Source organism: Lissotriton helveticus, chromosome 10 (genome assembly GCF_964261635.1).
Source record: "Lissotriton helveticus chromosome 10, aLisHel1.1, whole genome shotgun sequence".
Classification (NCBI taxonomy): Eukaryota; Metazoa; Chordata; class Amphibia; order Caudata; family Salamandridae; genus Lissotriton; species Lissotriton helveticus.
The window spans coordinates 1,212,325,826-1,212,350,869 of record NC_136071.1 but is presented as its reverse complement, the minus strand read 5'-3'; the positions used below and the strand labels follow the sequence as shown (position 1 = coordinate 1,212,350,869).

At 43.6% G+C, this 25,044-nt stretch overlaps 1 pseudogene; it reads left to right on the top strand.

Annotated features, from left to right (window-relative positions):
- The first annotated feature begins 1,227 nt into the window (after positions 1–1,227).
- The window catches only part of LOC144784218 (vomeronasal type-2 receptor 26-like), a 62,509-nt pseudogene continuing 38,692 nt past the window's right edge, over positions 1,228–25,044 (top strand).

The following is a 25,044-nucleotide window of genomic DNA, read 5'->3' as shown; positions in this document are numbered from 1 at the left end:
GTTCGCACTTGAGACGGTCGGTGCGGTTGTGCTTTCGTGGGGTGGTAGGTGCTTTGGCTGGTTGTCCTGGTTAAAAGATTCTGAGAGGGCTGGTGATTTTATCTTATTGGGCTGAATTGTGCTCGGGAGGTTTACAGCCTCCTTTGTTGGTGCAAAAATTGCAGAAACTGGATCCTTTAAAAGAAAAGAATTGGTTAATTTTTTGCTGCTGTTTTCCTGAAGTTACGCCGGGGTTGTCTGTTGTTGGGACCGAGCCTCCTAAATCTAACCTCTCTCTTATTCCCTGGTCCGCAGTCTCACCTTTTGGAGATGGGAAGGAGTCCTCTTTGGGAGACCTTATGGATTTGGATTTTTTTTTATTTTTTGCTTAGAACGGTTTGTCGGTTCGTTCCCGATCACATATTGTTGTTGTTGTGTTTCCTTTTTTTTTTTTCTAGTGGCGGAACCTGTAGGCTCCTGTTGGCTCTTTTTGCTCAGTAAGTGGTCCTTTATCTGAAAAGTTTGAATGTTCAAGCACTTGCTGCTTTCCTGCCAAGTTTCCTTTCTCCAGGTTTATGATCTCAGTTTCGGGCTCAGGTTTTTACTGGCCACAAGATTATTGTCTGTTCCTACTGTTCCAGCTGCTGATCTTCATTGTGGTTCACTCTTTAGTGGAGACAAGCAATGAGGGTGGGCAATGAGGGTGGGCCTCTTTTTTTTTTTAATTTCCTATTTGGCTTCTGGGTTGCTTAGTCGGCTTGACCTCCCGTTATTTGCCCCCTATTTCGCTGTTTACAATTGTTAATTTTTGCAAAAACTCATATTACACTGTCAGTGGAGCCGTGTAAGTGCCTTCCTGCTCCAGCTCCAAGCTCCTGGCCTCTTGGTCCCAAAATGGCAATGAGAGTGGCAGATGCTTTCGGGGGGCACCTTGACTTCTTCTGTGATTCTGAGCCAGTGCCACTGCCTAGGGATACTTCAGAAAATTCTCCGTTCTGAATCTGAAACTCAGAGGTTCAAGAGCTCAGAGGTTCCCTCGTCTTTTGGAATGTATTCCAGCTGTGATGCTTCAGCTACGGAGCTCTCAGCACAGCCGAGGCTGCCCAGAGACAGCCGAGGCAAACAAAGCCTACCGAAGCTGCCAAGTGGGCCGCGGACTCGAATGGCGGCAATCCGGCAGCAGCCCCAGCCGCGGCAGAACAACCAACAACCAACAACGGCAGTCAGGCCGCAGCTGAGCCACAAACCATGAGTGAGCAGCGATCAGCGGCAGTGGCAGTGGTGACAGCGGCGGCTGAAGCAACAGAGACCCACTCTCAGGTACCGAAACAATCTACTCAGGGGTTACTTTCAGCTACAGAGTGCATAGATGCACAGATGAAGATGGAGCCCCCCTTGGCTGGGAGGGAGCTGGGAGGGAGCAAGAGGGAGCAGGAGTATGAGCAAGAAAGCGGACTGCTGCCGCATCAACTCCTGTGCTCCTGTGTGATCGCAGCTCCAGCACCGGTCGCAGCTCCTGTGCTCCTTTGCTGCCACAAATTCTGGATACAGCCGCAACCACAGCCACACACTGTACGCTGGCCTCGCCTCACCTCGTCCCTCCACTTCGACAGACTGCAGATCATAGCTCGTAGCTCCTCCTCCTCTCACGCCCAGCAGGCGTCAGGCGTCAGGTCAGTGCGCACTCAGACTGCAGTGTTTATGTGTTCAGTTCTACAGCGTGAGATTTTTGGGACAATATTGCAAGGACATTGTGACAGACATTTTCAACTTTGCAGGACATTGTGGATAAAAAAAAACTTGAAATTCACAAGAGAGACATCACCATATACTCCCATGGTTTAACAATAATATCTACATTTAGTAGGTTATTCTTAGCTGGAATGTACACCTTGACAGAGACACTCAAAAGTCAAACATTCCAGCACAGCTATCTATTCCTCAAACACACACACACATACTCGTAGGATTTGGCACAAGGGCGGGTGATGGTTCAGTACATAAAATTTTATGAACAAGAGATTTCACACAAATGAAATGCTTTGTCAATAATTAAATTCATAAAAAATGAACCAGTGACTCGCAACTCGTGAGCTGTAAAGCCACGACAAGGCACCAACCGTTTTACAGGTCATTCGCGCACCTTTCATACCTGATACACACAAGACCATTCACACCATCCAGGAGCAAAAACAACACATTACAACATTCACAAAAAGGGACAAGGTACACCCTGCTTCAGAAAGAGAAATATTACTGCACAGCCATCTAATCCTCAAGCACACACACATACTGGTTGGATTTGGCACGAGGGTGAGTGATGATTCAGTATATACAATTGTATTAGCAAGTCATTTCACAAAAATGAAATGCACTGTTAATAATTGAAAGAATGAGAAACTGAATCATTGACTCACAGCTCGTGAGCTGTAAAGCCACTTCAAGGCACCAACCTTTTTACAGGCCATTCATACACCTTTTATACGTGTGACACATACGAAACATTCACACCGCCAGCCGCTGGCCCATTACATTACAACACTCACACCAGCAGACAGCGCCATTCAAGGGCCCATCACTTTCACACACCCACATTCCAGACACAGCAACTACACAAAGTGATGGACTGCGTGGAGTGGCGCTCAGTTAGCAGTGTGTGTAGTGACCAACAGAAAGTAACTACTCACACACCACCAGCCGAGCGCCAGTCCACCCACACCACCATCCAAGCACCAATCCACGTACGCCGCAAGCCAAGCGCCACCCCACGCACGCCGCAAGCGAAGCGCCACTCCGCGCATACCGCCAGCCAAGCGCCACCCCACGCACACCATCAGCCATGCACCACTACACACACACCGCCAGTCAAGCACCACTCCACATATGCCACAAGCCAAGCGCCACTCCACGCATGCCGCAAGCCAAGCACCACTCCGCGCATACCGCCAGTCAAGCACCACTCCACGCTCACCGCCAGCCAAGCACCACTACACGTATGCCACAAGCCAAGCGCCACTCCACGCATACCGCAAGCCAAGCGTCACTCCACATACACTGCCAGCCAAGCGCCACTCCACGCACACCACCAGCCAAGCGCCAGCCTACACACACCACCATCACATTTTGATTTTTTTTACAAAACAAAAAAAAATTGGAAATAGATATAAATCTAATAACACAAAATCTGAAACTAAATACATTGCACTAATGCCAACCTTAAAACACAATACAAATTCTAAAAAATACAGACCAGGCAGTTCATTTTACCACTCAAGGATACTCCCAAAAATTATTTTGTGTGTGGTGAGCTCTATAACAAGCAGGCACACACAGCCCAGGGTTAGAAGGACACCCAGGGCAGAAAAGACGAGTCTCCTTCCGCAAACCTCTTCGCCAGAAGACTCTACATCTCCTAGTGGGAAAGTCTTTTGTAGATGTGGGAGGAATGTAATCAGGATAGTGTCGATCTTTCAATCGAGCCACATCCTCCACCACTCCAAATCTAGGAACACTTACTTGGTTCACAACAACAAAGCTAGATATCACACAGTGCTGAAACAGAAGAAATGTCAACTTGGACGCAGAAGAACACTCCTTGAACACAATAAAAGCATTAAAAGTTGCTAAGTTGAAAAAATGGATGGCCAACTTCTTATACCAAACATAAGCCTTCTGAATAGCAGTGTAAGGTTCCAACCTCTGATCTACTCTGTCAACACCACCCATGTGCTTATTGTAATCCAGAATACACACAGGTTTGTGCACATCAGCAACCTTACCCCAAACAGGCACATGTGAAGTACTCTCATCATGCATGGTATTCAGCATGTACACATCCCTCCTGTCCACAAATGTCACAGCTAGTAGTTCTTCACTACACAAGAAACTGCACTGACCCCTCTGAAGTTTTATTGCAAACAAGCTCTTTCGGAAAACCTTTGCGGTTTGAGCGGATTATGCCACATGCAAAAGGGTCCACTTTAAACAATTCCTTAAACAATTCCTTAAACAATTGCATTGCAGTGTGGAAGTTATCAAGGTACAAATGGTGGCCTCTGTTGAACTGCCTTCTAGCAAGATCCCACACAATTTTCTCTGAAACTCCAAAAGTCGACGGACAACCAGGGGAGTCAATAGTGGAATCTTTACCAGTGTACACACAAAAATGAAAAACATACCCTGTCTTACTCTCAGAGAACATATACAGTTTAATTCCATAGTGTGCCCTCTTTCTAGAGATGTACTGCCTAAAAACCAAACGACCTTTGAACAAAACCAAAGACTCATCAATAGATATTTCTTTCCCTGGAATGTAAATCTCTGAAAATCGATCAACAAAGTGATCAAGAGCAGGTCGAATCTTAAAAAGACGGTCACAGTCAGGGTGACTACGTGGCAACGCCAAAATATTATCCACAAAATGCAACATGCGTAGCAAAAGTAAATACCGATCACGAGTCATAACAGCTGGAAATATGGCTGTTGCCATCAAGGGACTGGAAGACCAATATGATGCCAGGTTTGGCTTTCTTACCAAACCCATAAATAAAGTCAAACCCAAAAACTTCTTCAGCTCTTCCAGATTTGTGGGAGTCCATCGAATAGCGCTAGAGTAGGGCCTAAGTTTGTCACTGTTGACCCTCAAAAACTGTTCAGCATACAAATTAGTCTGCTCAACAATCTCACCCAAAAACACATCATCCATATATAACTGAAAATACTGTATAGGCAAAAAGTTTTCACAATCCACTCTACACACTGAATCACCGCTAAAGGCAGGTAACACCGGTTGCACCATGTTAGGATCAACCCAGAGTCCAGCACTTCCAGTAGGAAGACTAGCATCCTCAGGCTTCAATCCAGATGCCTCTTGCACCATCGGCACAGAAGTATCCTCCTCTAAAACAGGCCCTTCATCATCCGATGATTCCATATGGAGAGAAAACTCACTGCCAGAATCTTTGCCTCCCTCCTCTCCCTCAGACGCACTGTTAGTGTCATAATAGGGCTCAGAGAAAGATTCAAGAAGCATACCAACCACCTGCTGAGCAGTCATTCTACTGCTAGCCATAATGATTACTAATAAAGGTAACTTGTCACACAAGTCAACAACAACAATCACTATGTAAAATAAGCAATGAACAAAATTCACCTTTATCAAAAATACCTATACACTGCAAAACAAAACCACTCACTTGCCAGAAGCAGCTAAACTAAACCACCACGTACTCTTCACAGACACAGTATGGATCAACAATATCCCACTAAAAAATAAAGAGAAAAAATAATACACATAAGACAATGCAAAACACATCACAAAGATTTTCATGCACAAAACACTAACTAAATGCCACTATGACACCTCTTACAAAAAAAAAAAAATCATATATTGCAATAATTCTTATTTGGAGTACATACAACAAAAATGTTTTTCTTACCTAAAAAATGCAACTGCACAAAACTGCAGAACAACCACTGCTGAGCAGTCATTCTACTGCTAGCCATAATGATTACTAATAAAGGTAACTTGTCACACAAGTCAACAACAACAATCACTATGTAAAATAAGCAATGAACAAAATTCACCTTTATCAAAAATACCTATACACTGCAAAACAAAACCACTCACTTGCCAGAAGCAGCTAAATTAAACCACCACGTACTCTTCACAGACACAGTATGGATCAACAATATCCCACTAAAAAATAAAGAGAAAAAATAATACACATAAGACAATGCAAAACACATCACAAAGATTTTCATGCACAAAACACTAACTAAATGCCACTATGACACCTCTTACAAAAAAAAAAATCATACATTGCAATAATTCTTATTTGGAGTACATACAACAAAAATGTTTTTCTTACCTAAAAAATGCAACTGCACAAAACTGCAGAACAACCACTGACGACTTTAGACTAGATTTAAAAAGAAGAAACAAAGATTAGAATCACATATACAAAAAATGCACCAGTCCAACCTGCCAAGCTAAGGGGTAGGTGGGCCTAACAGTATAACATCAATAGGGGAGCAACCCTTGCCCTTGAGGCCACCCCCACCAAGACAAAAATTAAAAAAATTCTGGTGTCTAATGGCTTCTGCCCCCCTTGGGGACTAATAGCACTAAACCCATACTGCTACTCTGCCACTCAAAGAGGGCAGAAAAGGCCACAATCATCCTCCCATAAAGGGGAACGACCCATGTCCAGGGACTAGACCCTCAGCATAAAAATAAACCCTGGTGCCCTAGTGACCCATAAAAAAAAAACAGCAGAACTGCCCTTCAAGGTGATACCAAAGGGGAAGATGGACGGAGCGCATGAACAAATCTAACACTCACCCCCAGTCAACTGATCTTGGTTTAATCCGTCATCATTGTTTAGCTCACTTCACCAACCCAGTTCAGACATGGCCATATGCAAATCAGTCTGACCCTGTGCGCTTTCATTGCCCTAAGTTGGCAGACGTGGGTCCCTTGCTCACTTTGCCACTGGACTCAAGCTAACCTGGCTGATAACGGCTGATTAGCCAGTAACCGGTCCTATTATTGTTGTTTTTCTAAAGATTTGACCCCCCGGGGGCAGCCAAAGCCTTACAACATGCCCCCTAAAGGGGAACGACTGTTGTCCAAGGGGTTGCTCCCCAAAACAAACCAAAAAACATTAGGGCTACTCAAAATGGCCCCCAAAAGGAGAGTGACCCTTGCCCAAGGGGCCACTCCCCTGATCTTTGACCCAGTGCATGGTTTCTATACACCCCATCTCTCACTACATACCTTGATGCATTTAGGAATATATGCTGAAGCAGATATAAGCATAGAAAAAAGTTTTTATGCTTGTGTTACGTTGACCCAATTTGGCTTAGAAGCCTATTGGTTAGATTGTGAGGGCTGAACGTCTCTTTTTATTAGAGGCCCACCTGTTGGGCTCATATGTGAGATCTCAAATTCAGCAATAGGTCTCATGGGTCACTCACTGCTGCGTTTCTAGATTTCAAACCATATTGTCAGTTCAAATGCTTCCTATATTTTATCGCAGTTCATGCTGCTAGACTCATATGCATTATGTTCTGTCATGGCACTTTACCGCTCTAGACTTTTTGCTAAAGATGGAAACCAAAAGTTGCTGAAAGCACCTCAGCCCAGTGTGCTGTTACGCAGAGGAGACTCTATCTCACTTATTTTTCTTCTGCCCCAGGTATGCTAGACCGAGAAAGGTCTGGCTCATTCCAATCTACAGATTACTGAGGGTGAGGCAGAGCTCAACGGCACTTAGGGTGCTGTGCATTGACACCAAGGAATCTGCAGTGTGTGTTGTCGACAAATACCTGCACTGGAGCTGGAGTATTAGAGTCAGAGCACTGGGTTAGTAGTATCTTTATGATCATTCAAGGATTGTAAATTAATTTTTATAAGGTCTTTGTAAACTCTGTATAATTGTGACTCCTTCCCGACAGCCCCTTGACCATCCTAATTATTGCCAAATTGATTTTAATGTTTTGTCTTTTCTGTTAATGTATTTCAGATGTTGCACATCAGAATCTTATGAACGTGATCTTTTAGATTCATTTTTAAATTTTAAACGGTTGTTAGCTTTGTACTTTTATGGTTTATTCAACCACATAAAGTATTCTGGCTGATGATGATGATGATGAAGATGATGAATGATTGTCAGTAAGCATGGGCTGAAAATTCGTTCCGCTTGCGAAATGTACAGATTTTTGGCAATTTTGTGTTCCGCGAATCGCAAGAAATTGACAAACAATCTGCAATTCGCAAGTTTGCGAATTTTTTCGCTTGTTAGCACTTCAAAAACACAATCTCACGCGTGCTGCGTTGACTTACCTTGATTCTGAGTTTGCCGAGTTGTTTTCTCCTCCCGCGAACAAGATGGTCGCGCCCAAAAATGACCACATGGGTAAGTTCGCGGTAGCCGCGCTGAAAAAAACCTCAGAATGCTGAAAGGGATGTACGTGCCGCTGACACCCTCAATGGAGGTATGTCATGGGGTGGCGTGGCGTTACCCCCAGTGTTCTCCATATGGGTGGTGCCAGGACAGCCTGGATTTCTCCTCTGCACACAAGCACTGTGGCTGAGGATGGCTCCAGACCTTTGGGAGATCCCCTTCATCTCTACTCCCCCCAAGGACGTATTAGCTGACTGTTACATACACAAATTAAATTGTAAAACTACTTCAACAGTTTCCTCCTTCATTTGATTACGATTTTAATTATTTTTGGCATTCACAAATACTTTCAGAGTAATCCAGAAACTGATTGTCGCACTGTTGCTAATATCAATGTAAAAATCCCATCTTTGAATGAGAAATTGTGCATATGCATTCATCAGAAAAATCCTGAGGAAGTGGAAGCGTACTTTCTCATTTTTTCATTTACTCTATGCAAAAAAAAAATTTCCTAGGGCAAAAATACTTTCTCAATTTTGGGGTTGGTGCGTGCAGATTCACACTTTGCAAATGGATTTCCACCTGCCCGTGACAGATGTGTATCTCCACCACTTACCAGTGGGTTATGGATCAGCAAAATCTTGTCAACCCCTTCAAACAAGAATGTTTACTCTGAAGAAATTCTAATTTCTAAAGTATTTTTACACTTCATAAGGGTCTGTATATGTAAACTACACCTACACATGCAAATAGGTCTGTATATTGACAGCCCTGTTCCTCGTCCTTTGGATGCTGGGTCTCTTAGTATTGTCTTTTAACCTGTGGTCCTCTGACCTCCTGGCTATTTAATAATATGGCATGTACCCTGTGTTTCTTCCTCATGAAGACCCTGACTCTGGTATATCAAGTGCCCTTTATTATTTCCTCTCTGTTTCACTGATGTTATCTCATCTTCCTTTCTGGATCTCTCACACTAACATTATCACACCTCCCCTGGCTCTCTGGCCATCGGATACCTCACACTGAGTTATCACATCTTCCTCACATCTCATTCTCTCTGGACCCTCACACTGATACTGTCACATCTGCCCTGTATCTCTCACTACCTGGATCCCTCACACTGAAAGTATCACATCTGCCCTGCATCTCTCTCTACCTCAATCCTTCACACTGATACTATCACATCTGCCCTGCACCTCTCTCTACCTCAATCCTTCACACTGATACTATCACATCTGCCCTGCATCTCTCTCTACCTCGATCCTTCACACTGATGCTATCACATCTGCCCTGTATCTCTCTCTACCTGGATCCCTCACACTGATAGTATCACATCTGCCCTGCACCTCTCTCTACCTCAATCCTTCACACTGATACTATCACATCTGCCCTGCATCTCTCTCTACCTCGATCCTTCACACTGATGCTATCACATCTGCCCTGTATCTCTCTCTACCTGGATCCCTCACACTGATGCTATCACATCTGCTCTGCATCTCTCTCTACCTGGATCCCTCACACTGATAGTATCACATCTGCCCTGCACCTCTCTCTACCTCAATCCTTCAAACTGATACTATCACATCTGCCCTGCATCTCTCTCTACCTCGATCCTTCACACTGATGCTATCACATCTGCCCTGTATCTCTCTCTACCTGGATCCCTCACACTGATAGTATCACATCTGCTCTGCATATCTCTCTACCTCAATCCTTCACACTGATACTATCACATCTGCCCTGCATCTCTCTCTACCTCAATCCTTCACACTGATGCTATCACATCTGTTCTCCATCTCTTCCTCACTGGTTCCCTCACACTGTTGTTATCACATGTGCCATACATCACTCACTCCCTGGATTCTTGGAACTGATATTATCACATCTTCTCAGCATCTCTTCCTCCCTGGATCCCTCACACTGATGCTATCACATCTGCCCTGTATCTCTCTCTACCTGGATCCCTCACACTGATGCTATCACATCTGCTCTGCATCTCTCTCTACCTGGATCCCTCACACTGATAGTATCACATCTGCTCTGCATATCTCTCCACCTCAATCCTTCACACTGATACTATCACATCTGCCCTGCATCTCTCTCTACCTCAATCCTTCACACTGATACTATCACATCTGCCCTGCACCTCTCTCTACCTCAATCCTTCACACTGATACTATCACATCTGCCCTGCATCTCTCTCTACCTCGATCCTTCACACTGATGCTATCACATCTGCTCTGCATCTCTCTCTACCTGGATCCCTCACACTGATAGTATCACATCTGCCCTGCACCTCTCTCTACCTCAATCCTTCACACTGATACTATCACATCTGCCCTGCATCTCTCTCTACCTCGATCCTTCACACTGATGCTATCACATCTGCCCTGTATCTCTCTCTACCTGGATCCCTCACACTGATGCTATCACATCTGCTCTGCATATCTCTCTACCTCAATCCTTCACACTGATACTATCACATCTGCCCTGCACCTCTCTCTACCTCGATCCTTCACACTGATGCTATCACATCTGCTCTGCATCTCTCTCTACCTGGATCCCTCACACTGATAGTATCACATCTGCCCTGCACCTCTCTCTACCTCAATCCTTCACACTGATACTATCACATCTGCCCTGCATCTCTCTCTACCTCGATCCTTCACACTGATGCTATCACATCTGCCCTGTATCTCTCTCTACCTGGATCCCTCACACTGATGCTATCACATCTGCTCTGCATCTCTCTCTACCTGGATCCCTCACACTGATAGTATCACATCTGCTCTGCATATCTCTCTACCTCAATCCTTCACACTGATACTATCACATCTGCCCTGCATCTCTCTCTACCTCAATCCTTCACACTGATACTATCACATCTGCCCTGCATCTCTCTCTACCTCGATCCTTCACACTGATACTATCACATCTGCCCTGTATCTCTCGCTACCTCAATCCTTCACACTGATGCTATCACATCTGTTCTCCATCTCTTCCTCACTGGTTCCCTCACACTGTTGTTATCACATGTGCCATACATCACTCACTCCCTGGATTCTTGGAACTGATATTATCACATCTTCTCAGCATCTCTTATTCCCTGGATCCCTCACACTGATGCAATTACCTGCTCCCGCTGAACCTTTGACATCAGCCTCTTATTTCTTTCTTCTCTGATCTCTCACATGACAAACTATACAAATTCCTTCTCAGTCCGCAGGATGTGTGATAATGTTGCATGTCCCCTTTGTTTCTTCCCCTGTTGATGTCTCACACATCTCCATCTCTTCCTCTCCAGATGACCCCTACCTCTGTGTGCAGTGAGAGATGTCCTCCTGGATACAGGAAGGTCCCTCTATAAGGGAAACCTGTCTGTTGCTATGCCTGCGCCCTCTGCTCAGAAGGAGAGATTACCAACAAGAGTGGTAGGTGATAAAGCATTGCGTGACAACCAATGATCCTTTTCAAAGACCCAAATGAGAAGATGTTCAATTTGTTCATAAGTGTGAGTTACCTTGGCAAATAACCCTCTTCATTTGAAATATTAACTTTGCATATCTTCAATATGTCAGTCACATGGAAATAAAATTATTACAACAGAATGATAGTATAATTTTAGGATCTGACAAAGCTAGAATTAGTCCATGGTCATCAATTAAACCACACCTTTCTTTCTTTTTTTCACTCTCCCTCTCCATTCTCCCAACCCAATAATAATAATAATCCACATTTGTAAAGCGCGAACAATCACCGGTAAGGGTCTCTAGGCGCTGGGGGCCGTCGGGAAGATTAAGCAAGCTATTGCCCAGAGTCACCTGGTGCTGGGCTAATCTGCCGCCGGGGATCGGACCCCGATCCCCAGATTCCACCATCAGTCACCCTGGCTGCAGTGCCACACCTCTCTCAATGACGGCTTTGAGGTGCGGCCACTGGTACAGTGGCACTAGGTGCCAATGTCAAGGAAGTGCCCTCCGCATGGCAGACTGAACTGAGATAAGAGGATCCTGCAGAGATATTTGTGTGAGCATAATTTTCAGGGGGTATTTATAACAGAATGACAACTGTCGTAGTACATGCACTCGAGGGAGTGATCTTAGATTTGTCTATCACAGTTTTGACTCATGATATAGTAGCATATAGGGTTAATGTTCCTGCTGAAATGCACAAAATGTGACATGCAGATCACAGATTAGTATTTTATGTAGATAGCTTACTGGGTTATCGCTTTTATCACATAGATCCTTCTGTACTTGGAGTTTAAAAGTGACAATCCTTCAGATATAACTCATTGAGCTATGAACTGGCCTCAACATCTTGCATGCAAATAAAAAGGCAGAGGATTAGATCATTATAGTTTTTCTTCTCAATCTTTTGTTATTCCATGATTGCTGAAAAGGCATCCTTTGGGGAGCAATGCAATTTTATTAGCTTGAATCCTCGATCATGTGTTACATTTATGGGCAGATTTAAAATGACTTTGTGCCTGGTTTGCTTCAGAAAAGTGATGCAAACCTGGTGCAAAGTGTTGTTTTGGGGCTTACAATGGTTGGCACATTGACCTTCCCCTGCACTCTCCCATAGATTTTGATTTCCATCTACTAACGTTGGTATGAAGGGATTGACATAAATAAATTACACATCCATGAGACAGACATAAAGTTTAAAGAACCTTTCAAACTTTACATACGTGCTGCACAGTACAACTCACACACAAAGTGGTAAAGGGTTGAACTTTGTCAAATATAGAATTTTGTGCTGGATGGTCACGCGTCCAGTGTAAAACCTAAGTTTGAAATCACCTGAACTCCCTTGCACCATGGTGCAAGTGTGTGTGCATTGGTGCAAGGCAGCCTAAAGTATGCAAACACTGGAGGAGAGAGCAACAGCATCATATCTTAGTGCCCCTTCGTTTCTCCGAGGCCAGCACTGTAAATTGTAATGCCTACCTGTGAGAAAGTCATCCTTTTTGCTCCAATCAGCCCCATTGCTTGATTGATACTGGTGGTAACTCCCTCTGATTGTGCCCTGGTCCATGCTAACCAGATCCAGGGCCAGCAGTCTGTGTCACCCTTAGGTGCCCTAGGGATAGGGTGCCTTGCAACTATAAATAGGAACATTATATAAGAGATGTTTTCTATGCCCAGGTGTAAGAAAAACTGCTTATTTTTCCATTGTAGCACAAGGGCTCCAAAGGCTAACATAGAATACTTTAATAAATTATAACTATTGATAGAAGCCAGCTAAAAATGTACCTAAAATATTAAAATGATTATTAGAATAATTCCAACAACTTGCCATGGTTAGATTTAGTATAAGTACCACAGAAGATTAAGTTATAGAAATATGTTTTATGATGTACTAACAAGCCAGCCTTCCAGCAGTCTCTCCTGATTGGCCAGCCTTCCAGCAGTCTCTCCTGATTGGCCAGCCTTCCAGCAGTCTCTCCTGATTGGCCAGCCTTTGACAGGCTGGTCCACATTGCTCTGATGAGGTGTGAAGTAACCTGAGCTGGGACAAAGGGCATCCGGTAGGAGGAGATCTGCAAGCTGCAGAGCAAAAGCCAGGGTGGGCGTGGAGTAGCTAAATTGGTCTTAAAAGTGGGATTGATAGTTAGGACAGGGCACAAGCTCACACTCACTTCCTGCACCCCAAGCCAGACAGGAGCCCCAGTAATTGAATTTGAAGAGGGGCTGGAAGGGAAGTGTTAAGGAACTTAGCCATGCCTGTGGTTTGGCTTAGCCAGATATTAACCTCCAGAGACAATTCTCCATTTTGGATTTTTAAGAAATAGTGTTTCTGGGACAAGAATATGCCACACATCGGTGGAAGTGATCATACCTGAGGGTGGCACCCTGCACCCCATTGATCAGTAGAGCCCTCCTGCTTATCACCCAAAAACACTGGATAAATATGGGAGAGCTGCCCAGCAACTTAGATCCCTGCTTAAAACTACAGGAAGAAGAAGGACTGACCTGCTGCTAGTCTGGCCTGCACCAAGAGGATTGCACTCTGAATGACTGCACCTGCTGCAAACTTTTGGAACTATAGATTTAAGGTCTTTACCTTGCTTTAAAAAAAGAAGGAGTGGACTCCCTGAAAGCAACATGTTAAAAGAGCTCCACATGCATCATCTCCAACAAGAAGAAACCAGCTGACAACTTTCAGCTGGACTTTAGATGATCTGGCCAAGTTCATTGTGGGACACATAGTAACAACATCCCATGGAGCAACTCAGAGCTTCTGGAACCTTGGATTGGTGTTTCTACACTTCCATACCCCAAAAGTTAATTCTGGAAACATTTCCAAAAGTTTGGAGAAGATTAGAACATTTTTGGTAAAAATCACCATGATGGTGACCCACCCATCGACGGGACTCAAGCCGGAGATGTTGTATTACAACCTGGCCTGATATTCACAATTGCCCCGCTGAAGCTCCGAAATTGTTTTTTATTGCTGAGAAGAGTTCATTAACTCGAAACCCGGCCTGACAAGGTTCCTTGCTTGACGTCAAGAGAGACGCTAAAAAAAAGTGACATAGTCAGAAGGTAAAAACTTGACAGGGCTCTACTGCTAAGTTGTAGTCCTGAAACTTTGACTTTGCTCCGGTTAAGCACAACCAGAAGTCCCAAAGTGGTGCTTTTAGCTTTTAGGCATTAGAAAGTCTTTATTATTTAAAAATCAATGTCTCTGTTTCCCTAATTGGGATTTTGTTGTTTTGGTGTCATTTTAATCATAAAATGATTTCCTATTTTTATAAATTGGTGTTTGGTTTTTCTTGTGTGTTGTCCCTTACTTATTTAACATATTGGTGTTTTTAAATGCTTTACACAGCGCAGAGCAGGAATATTGCCGGAGAAATATTGTGGGACATTAATATTGCCGCAGAAATATCGTTTGGAGAAAATATCGACAACAAAAATATAGATGACAAGAATATCGACTGGCAGGTAAGTAATATCGATTACAGAAATATAGTTGTAACAAATATCGATTACAAAAATATAGTTGCAATAAATATTGTTCACAAAAATATAGTTGACAAAAATATTGATTTAATAATAATGTTATGTATTTTAGTGTTTTTATTAAGAATATTTTGTCATTTTATTATATGTTTTATAATTTATCTAGTTCTGCAGCGGGTTGTGGGTTTATAGGGGAATAGGGTGGGAATTAATTCAATAATATAAAATTAATTGATTAATTAATGTGTTAATTTATTAATTAATAATAGTTTAATAATTAGTTGTTAATTAATTTCAATTAGTCAATTAACAATTAATTATGAGAATTGTGTAATTAATTTTAGGCGTGTGTTGTGGTGTTTATATGTGTAAATGGTGTGAAGGATGGTAAATAATTATTTTTTATTGATGAATTAATAAATAATAAATAAATTTTCATTAATTAATTAGTAGATTTTAAATGTAATTGTGGAATTAATTCTAAGTCTGTGTTGTGTATATTATAATGCTAAATAATGTGTAAATAATTATTTTTTCTTATCTTTGTTAATAATAATATATTTACATTTACATATTAATTATGTTAACATTGGAAATTACATTTACTAGAAATGTTGATAGTTTTGTTTTTTATTGTTTCGGGTTCCCACGCTTTCCCTACTGTTGCACTTACTGGAGTGGCAATAGTATTTTTTACCCCTACGCTATCCAACGCTTTCCCTACTGTTGCACTCACTGGAGTGGGAATAGTAATTTTTACCCCTCCGCTATCCAGCGCTTTCCCTTCTGTTCCACTCATGTGGAGTAGTGTGGCTCACTGGTTAGAGGCAGCAGGCCTGAGAGCAGAAGTCAGCCTGGGACCAGGGTTCAATTCCCGACGCCGCAGGGTCGTGGACCTTGGTCAGCGGACTCGATAATTCTCGCTTCGGTGCTTACTCTAATCAGGGGTTCCACTCGGCAACTCTGGGCATTAGCTTGCCTAATCTCCACAACGGCCCCACCAATTCCGGGGATGCCTGGCTCCACCTTGGGGACTCCCAGCAAGGTGTGGTAAATAAATAATTAAATACCTGTGCTATTTTTGACAAGATATACTAATAACAGATAGCTCAATAAATAAGAGTCAAGATTCGAGGTAGCTAGAGTTTGCAGGTTTTAATCAGGCATAAAGGACAGCAACAGGACAACCTGCACGGGAATAGGATGGCAGCTGCCTGGGGGCAGGATCGGGACAAAAAGCGCAACTTAAATAACAATGTACAACATATATATAGTAAAACAATTGCATTGCAGTACATTCAGTAGGCGTAGCAGTGGGTGGGGTTTGTAGCAGTCGCGAAAGATAAGGCAGAAAGTAGGTGTGACAAGAGGCGTGTACATAGACATGTGATGCAAACGTAACAGAATATGTCATAAATGGGGCGGAAACATGGAGGGGGCTACCTAAGGAGCCGGGACCTCTGACCTAGAGGTGCGCGGAAGCTGACAATGACGTGTTACCAGGGAGAAGCTGGGGGCTATGACTTCTGCACTAGAGGAGGAGACGAAAGTCTGGAGAGTCAGAGCGACATGTACCTAAACATTATCTAGTATCTGATGTTTAGAGAACATGTTGATAGAATCCAAAAGTTATCAGGGCAAAGGCTAACAGACACTAAGACTGGTGCATGCATTATTCTACATGTAGTGCGTGTTGAGGAATATTAAATGACCATTAATACAGTATTTCTCTTACATGGAGACGTAAAGGCTAGACGATGACTGAAACTATTGATGCGATTCAGTAGCTTAGGAATGCAGAGAAGGAGAGCTGGACTGATAACTAGAATCATAACATACTCTTGGCAGACTGGCAGGCAGAGCCAGTCCGAGCCGGGCACTGAGAGGCAGGAAGTAAGTGAAGGGTCAGGGATACAGGTGGGGGCTGTATCGCTCCTCAGCGAGGGTTCAGGAGACAGGAGCTGAATCTGAGTCCGGGCCCTTTTGAGGCCTAGAAACGGGGACTTTGACTGAATTAACGTGCACACTGGGAAACGTGGCAACATAACTCGACATAGGCCTAATATTCGTTGTATTCACGAAGACTGGGAAATGGCATACTAGAGTTGGACACAACTGGAATTGCGTCTTTAATCGATCATAAGGGAGTACATATGCATATTAATCATGCACATATAACATAAGATGGGGAACACGTAGGGACACAGAACATGGCAAAATTTACTTTTCCACATTCCCTCCTTGTCACTACGTTTCCATCAGGAAACATCAATATTCATGATACCATCTATCATTTCATACAGTATCATTTGCTCGTCTCGAATTGTCTTGGAACGGGATTTAGGACTAGGACTAAGACTAGGAATACAGGATGTAGCACAAATGCCGCAAATCGCAGGGCCACATTGTAAACAGAGGCAGCAACTGAAAATGATCATTACTGCTATACCTAGGAATGACAATACTTTCCATCCCCAGGCAGAAATTATACTCCAGAGCCAACCGGACCATGTCCAGGTGCCTGGATTCTGGTGTAACTGATGGGCAATTTTATGAAGTCTGGTTATAGCTGAATAAACAGACGGCGCGTTATTAGGAATGAAAATGCAGCAACTAGATCCGATGACTCTACATGCCCCGCCCCTATCGGCCAGTATGACGTCAAGGACGAGACGATTTTGCAAAACTACAAATCTCATAGCAGATTGCTCTTCGGTTAAGTTACCTAGAGCAGAAGTAGTCTCATTCACTACTGCTTCAAGGGTTCTGGTTAACCTACGGATTAGCTTACTATTCTGGACAGGGCCTATAAAGAAGAAGAATCCTTTATTAAAATCTTGATACTGTTCTAGAGTAGTTTCAGTTTGATCGACAATCGGGGACTCGATCTCCCTTCTATGGCTAACGTGTACTAGATGTGTGTTTCTATGATAATCGGATGGGGCTAGGAAAACTGGTGGCAGTAGGAAGGCAATGTAACAGGTTCCATCCCAATCGAGGGGCAGACGAACATATGCGGTCTGACCACAAACAAAATATGAATGACGTGAGGCTTTGAAAATAGATTTCCCACTGTCACTATACTTGACAATAGTAGTACAATCACTATGTCCTACATGTGCAGAACCATTCTTTCGGACACATAATTCGCCTTTGACTGGTAGTACTGATATAGCAGGTAAATCTGGAGTAGTATCAGACTGAACATTCAGGACCATAAAATTGGAAGAATAATTACCTGAATTATAAACTTCATTTTCTAGATCTAACCCTGTTCTATGGGAAAGACCTTGCTTGTCTGGAAAACATGTACTATTCAGAAGGGACATATCAGTTGAGGATGACGTTAACGTGGACCATGCTCCACACGAACCATTATGTGAAAATGGATAAGGAAAGAGTGGCAGAACTCCCTTCGGTGTCTGGAAAGGGGGGAGTCGACCACACACACAACAATTAGTGGCATTGCTGGTCTGGTGTGAATAATGTAACATACGGATGAAGGTATTGTTACGCATAGCAAGACGATAGGATAACTCGTGAGGAGGCAGATCACTAAAGGTGTGCTCTACTGTAGCATTAGAAAACATAAATGCAATGCATAACTTGTGCAGGTAACCATCAAACTCAAAAATAGAAGAAAACATAGGAAAACGATACATCGGATAGAGTTTTGACTAACTCTCTCACTATGGGGGTCTATCTTATACATGTCAGAAACCTGTCTAACCGTTTCACCCGAGGGGGACTTAGACAATTAAACTGGCTGACTTATTTTACTAGACCGGAGTTTCAACTTATACTCCTGCTGCGGAGTTTTCTCTAACAGGGGAGGTTTGGAATCAAAGTTTGTAGCGGGACAGTCCTTGAGAATAGGGCAGTTTTTAAAGTTCTGGCAGTCCTTGGAAATATTCCTGGAAAAAGTCTTAGTTTGCAATCCATGGAACTTCTTGACGTGAGACAGGTGGACCCACCCCTTACGGCCCTCCAACTTCACGGCCGTACGGGTGGTCAGAAGGACTAGCTTCGGTTCTTTCCAGCGAGGCTCCAGCGGACTTGAACGATCAAAATTGCGGACGAGGACCAGGTCGCCTGGTATGACCTCATGCGGTTTCACCTCGGTATTGTCTGGAAATGCGGCGGCAACCTGTGAACGACAAGAGTGGAGGGCAGACATCAAGGAAGCTAGGTAATCTGTCAGCATATTACTGGAAACATCTGTAATACTTCGGGGTCTAGGTGTACCCCACATATTAGGGGGGCGGCCGAATACGACCTCGTAAGGGGACAGACCTGATCTGGAATGTGCAACCATGCGCATATAAAATAGGGCGACTGGCAGAGCTACTAGCCAGTCTACACCTTTCTCTTTACAGACTTTTGCAATGCGGATTTTCAGGGTCTGATTATGTCTCTCTACGAGACCTGCTGCTTCAGGATGGCGTACACAATGAAACTTCCACTGGTACCCTAACAGAAGGGAAACGTGCTTCATTATCTCTGATAGGAATGGCTGGCCGTTGTCTGAATAAACGACCCTAGGGAGTCCATAACGAGGGAAGAATTCACGAACCAGCTGCTTGGCAGTGGTCGCGGCTGTGTAATCTGGAACTGGATATGCCTCTGTCCACCTGGACAAAGCGCATACAACTACAAGGACATACTTGAAACCTCAACATCGCTCCATCTGAATATAATCCATCTGGAGGACCTCAAAAGGGTGGTCAGGAGGCTGGAATCCCCCTTGTTCCACCGGGACACTTTTACCTGGATTGAACTGACAACATATCATACAGGTACGGACTTTCTGCTTGGCTGCAGCTCGTAAATGCTTGTTGAACCAAATGTTCTGGATACTGTCTAACATGGCTTTTTCTCCTAAATGTGCAGGACTATGTGCGGTATTAATGATGACTTGAACCATTGAGTCGGGGAGAAACCATGTGGCTTTTCCCTTCGTCAACCATCCCTGATCTGTCTGGACCCCTCCTTGTTCGGACCATTTCTTGATTTCTTCGGGAGTAGCATGTGACTGGATATCTATGACATCTTGAGTGGGGTCCTTAACTGTCATACATGTAGTCGGATCCGGAGTGTATGTCTGTGTCGTGTTAACTGGAATGTCTGGGGTCTGAGCTGTGAGCTTGGCTGTTTGATCTGCTAGATCATTACCTTGAGAAATAATGTCAGTAACTTTCGTATGTGCTTTGCACTTCATGATAGCGATAGCTGTCGGTAAATGTATTGCATCTAACAGAGCTTGAATAAGGAGACCATGCTGAATCTTGGTTCCATGAGAAGTCATAAAACCTCTTTCTTGCCAGAGTACTCCGAAGTTGTGTACAACTCCGAATGCATAACGTGAATCTGTGTATATGTTAACTTTCAGGTTCTTGGCACGTATGCAGGCTTGGGTCAGAGCAACTAGCTCTGCTGCTTGAGCGGACAGAGTGTCAATGCGGTGTGTCTCTATAACTTCAGTGTCAGTAGTCACTGCATACGCGGCTACTAGTTCTCCCGTACTTGTTCTCATACATGAACCATCCACATAAAGTGTCAGGTCGGGATCTGGTAATGGAATATCTGCCAGGTCTTGTCTTGGCTTTGTCATGGTGTTAACAACTTCCACACAATCATGTCTGGCAGGATTGGAAGTAACTGACGGTAACAGTGTAGCAGGATTTAGAACGTTGCAGCGTCTGATTTCTATGTGTGGTTGGAACAGGGTCAGTTCATAACCTGTTAAACGTGCAATTGTCAAGTGCTGAGTCTGGGTTCGGTTCAAAAGAACTTCCACGGAGTGTGGAACTTGTACTGTCAGGGAATGCCCTAATACTATGGAATCAGTTTGTCTGATAGCTAGTGCTGTGGCTGCAACTGACTTGAGGCACGCAGGCAGAGCCTGGGCTACTGGATCTAGTGTGCTCGAAAAATAAGCACAAGGCTTGTATTGTCCTGCTTGATCTTGTGTGAGAACAGATAATGCTGTACCTTCATGTTCAGTAACAAAAAGTGTAAAAGGCTTACTGTAGTTCGGTGTTGCTAGAACTGGAGCTTGACATAAGGTTTCCTTTAATTCATTAAAAGCAAGTGTATGTTCAGATGTCCAAGGGAGGACAGTCGATACGGCTGCCTCCTGTGTCGTTAACTGTATCAGTGGCTTGGCTAGAAATGCATATTGAGGAATCCATTGTCTGCAATAAGAAGTGAGGCCGATAAAAGCTCGTACCTCTTTCTGGGTCTTGGGCTGAGGAAGACTCGCTATTAACTGGATACGGTCAGGTGTCAACTGCCTACCCCTCTTGGACAGTAAGTGGCCTAAATAGATCACTTGCTGGACACAGAATTGAAGCTTCGAAGGGGACACCTTGTGCCCCATCTCGGCTAGGAAATACAGAACTGTAAGTGATCCTCGCTCGCAGTCACGTTCAGAACGGGCTGTGATCAGTAGATCATCGACATACTGGAGCAGGGCAGTGTCAGTTGGCATGTGAATATTGTCTAGTTGTCTTTTAAGTGCTTGACTGTAAATGCTAGGACTTTCTGTGAAACCTTGAGGAGCTCGTGTGAATTTATAGCTCCTTCCATTTAAACAGAATCCGAAAAGGAACTGGCTGTCTGGATGAATGGGGACACTGAAAAATGCATTTTTAAGGTCTATGACTGTGAAAAACGTAGCTTCAGAATCAATGGCTGTCAATAGGGACGAAATATCTGGAACAACTGTGTACTGGGGAATGATACATTTATTAAGTTCTCGAAGGTCAATCACTAATCGATATACTGGAGGTGCATTTGGATCAGTACGTTTCATGACTGGAATGATAGGAGAATTACATACATTGGAGTCAGTTTCTACAACCACTCCTTGAGCAATGAGCTCGTCAATAATTCTGGATAAGGCTGCTACAGCCTCAGGTGGCAATCTGTACTGTCTGATTCGTGGTAACACTACACCTGGTTTCAGAGTCACACGATGGGGTGTGATTTGCATAAAACCAACATCAGTTGGACCTTGTGCCCATAGATGCTGCGGGACATTCAATAATCTTGGATCAAAATCACGTAATACATAGTGACCCTTGAAGTCACGTAAAAACAAACGTATTCCTTCTGGGGAGCAACAAATAACTGCACCTAATTCTTTTAATGTCTTAATACCTAACAAATTTTCTGGACATGACTTCGTAAGTAACAGGTCAGTAGTTCGGGACAATGGACCGACTTCTAGAGTAACTGGTTTAGAAATCTCGTTTACAATAGGCTTTCCTGAAAATCCAAGGGAAACATTTCTTGAGCCTGAGAGCGGAGCCCCTGGAACGTCGTCATGACTTATAGTAGTCCTATTTGCCCCTGTATCAATCAGAAACTTTCTGTCTTTCCCTAATACTTGACTGTGAACATAGGGACCCTCTTGATCTACAGGTATCTCGATGAGAGGCAAGCCTACCTCCCTCTCTAGGCTGTTTCATGAATACTGCTGGTACTCTGGATACTCGGACTGTGCATACTGGTACATCTGCTGTGTAACATGCTGTGTTGCAGCTATAGGCTGCGGTACTGTAACTGTCTGTGGTGCATTCTGTGGTGACTGAGAAGTCTGTGAAACTTGTTCTTGTCTAGGCGGACGTGGTCTTTCTTTAGTCTTACCGGTAGCTATGTTGTGTTTCAGAACTGCACACTCGTTTATAAAATGACCTGGTTGTTTACAATAATTGCAGGTCCCTTTAACAGGAACTGCAGGATGACTGGCTTGATTCGTACCCCTCTTCTGACTGTCTTGAGGAATAGATTGTGCAACTAATACTTTCATTTTCGTGTCTTTCATACGTTTCCTTTCATGGTCTTGCTCTTCTCTTATTCTATTCTGGTGATACTGAAGCATCTGAAGCATTTGGGACGGAGTATTAGCTTGCCAAGTACTTTCGACTTTCAAAACTCGGTTTTTAACTTGTGGACTTGAATTCTCGACTAGTTTAGTAACAAAAAGATGAGGGTATGACTCACTACTCGTCTTGAGACCACTGTTAATGCTAAAGCATTTCTCGAATCTAGAATAAAAATCACTAGTATCTTCGTCTGGTTTCTGTTTACAGGCTGAGATTGCATCCCAGTCTTCCTTTTTCGTGGCTAGTAATCTTGGCAAAACTTGTATTAACAGTTCGGGTAATTCTTTACATTTACCTCCTAGACCGGTACCTGGTACACGTGTATTTTCTTCAGCTTCTAGAGCTGCCCAATCTATCTTTTTCTCTCCCACCTCCCATTCTTTTTCCTTGAGTTTTTCATATGTGCCCGCGGGCAACAGGACCTTTAACATTTTAATTATATCTGGATACGTGTATTCTCCCATACGGAGCATGTCTTTTAATTCACGGTGGAACCCTGCTGGATCTTTGTCGTGACAGGGAATTAATTTCTTCATCTCTAAGAGTTCCATCTTTGTAATCGGGGTGTAAACAAATACTCGTTGCATTTCACCAGCTGGTGTCCTGACTGGGTGTACTTCTCGTAACGGATGCTGTCTGTCTATGTAAAACGGTTTACTTTCTGGAGGTGTGACGTGAACAAAATGCGGATTCAGGAACGTTCTATATTTGTGGCGCTGTTCTAGAATGATACTAACTAAATCGGTACCTAGACCTTTCCATCTATACTGGAGTAGCTCGTTCAGAACATCATGTAACGGACCTGGATCGGAATGCTGACCCTCATACAGTGTAATGAGGTGCTGGATCATATACATACCCACCAGTCGTTGCTCGGCTGGGGGCAGTTTCAGAAACATTTGTGCCACTATTTCGTCTGGAAAAGTGGTAGAATCAGTAGCCCATCGGACTGCTGATCGGGCTAGTTCTTGTTCATGCATAGTACTAAGTTCACTATAACCGATTCGTGATTTCAGAATGTGATCGGTAGCTTGAAATACTTGTTCTAGAGAACCTTGTTCTGGTGCTGGAGGAGGAACAGTTTTCTTGTAGTCTAGACGTGAATGTCGGTCGGAAAGTCTAGTTCTACCTACATACGCTATTCTGGTGGGATTCTTGTCGTCTACCTCTTCAGTAGAAGAGTCATTTTCTTTCTCGCTTACTAGTACTTCTTTGCGTTGTTCGTGTAACCTTATTATTTCCTTACGTATTTTCTTGTACATACTCTCTATACTACTGATGGTTCTGTGTTTACCCTCGGCTATATTATCACTCCACCTTGTCAGAACTTTCATTTCGGTCTGATCTTTAGTCGGATAATCTTGTTCCCTTATTAAACAATTAATTAGAAACTTTAATAACATGAGCTGAATCTCAGCTTTCCTTAGAGAGAAAACTTCTCCAACACTTTCTGGGTCTGTTCCTGTACGAATGAAACGATATATTCTGTCTAGATCTTCTTTCATATTCGGCAGGGTGTCCAAATACTCGGTCACCCGTCTTACACGCAATGAATATATAACCATACTATCATCACCTGAGACTGGATCATAACGACATTCGGTAAGAGCTCGCCTGATATCTGCGATGGACTGGTGTTTGGGCGTACGCTGTAACGCACGTTCATGTAATTCGGCTAGTATTACACGCTTGTGTGGCGGCGGGGTTCCCGGGGGACCTCCTCCCGCGGCCCCTAAACTGGAATCGTTGACTGATACTCTTCGTGCTGACAGAGTGACCAGTGTAGCGGGTACTTGTAATGTAGGCTGGACCGGGTGTACCGTAACAGGTGCTGTAACAGGTGCCCCGGTGACTGGAGGAGCAGGAATTACATTATTTACAGGAGCTGGCGGAACAGGATTTGCATATTCTGGGACTGTGTCGTCCAAATAGGACGAGAGAAAAATATCAGCTGCGGTCGGTTTGTGACGTAGCTTGGTCGGAAAATTACTGGATGCCTCCGGGGTTGCTTTTGGCAAGCCCTCGGCAAGAAGAGGGTACATACCCTTAATGAGGGCATTCCTCTGTCTGTCTGACTGTTCGGTTTTAACTCGTTCACCTATTTCAATTAATTCCCTTTCTTGGGCTCTTTCAGAGGATTCTCTACTTAATTCTGACTTTCTGATTTCTTTTTTCTGTTCTTTTATGAGATTCTTTGCGCCATAACTCGATGGCATCTTTCTGTGACTGTCTGGCTTTCTTTTTCCATAATACTTCTTCTACTCGCATGATGCACTCGGCATCCCATGTGCCTGATAC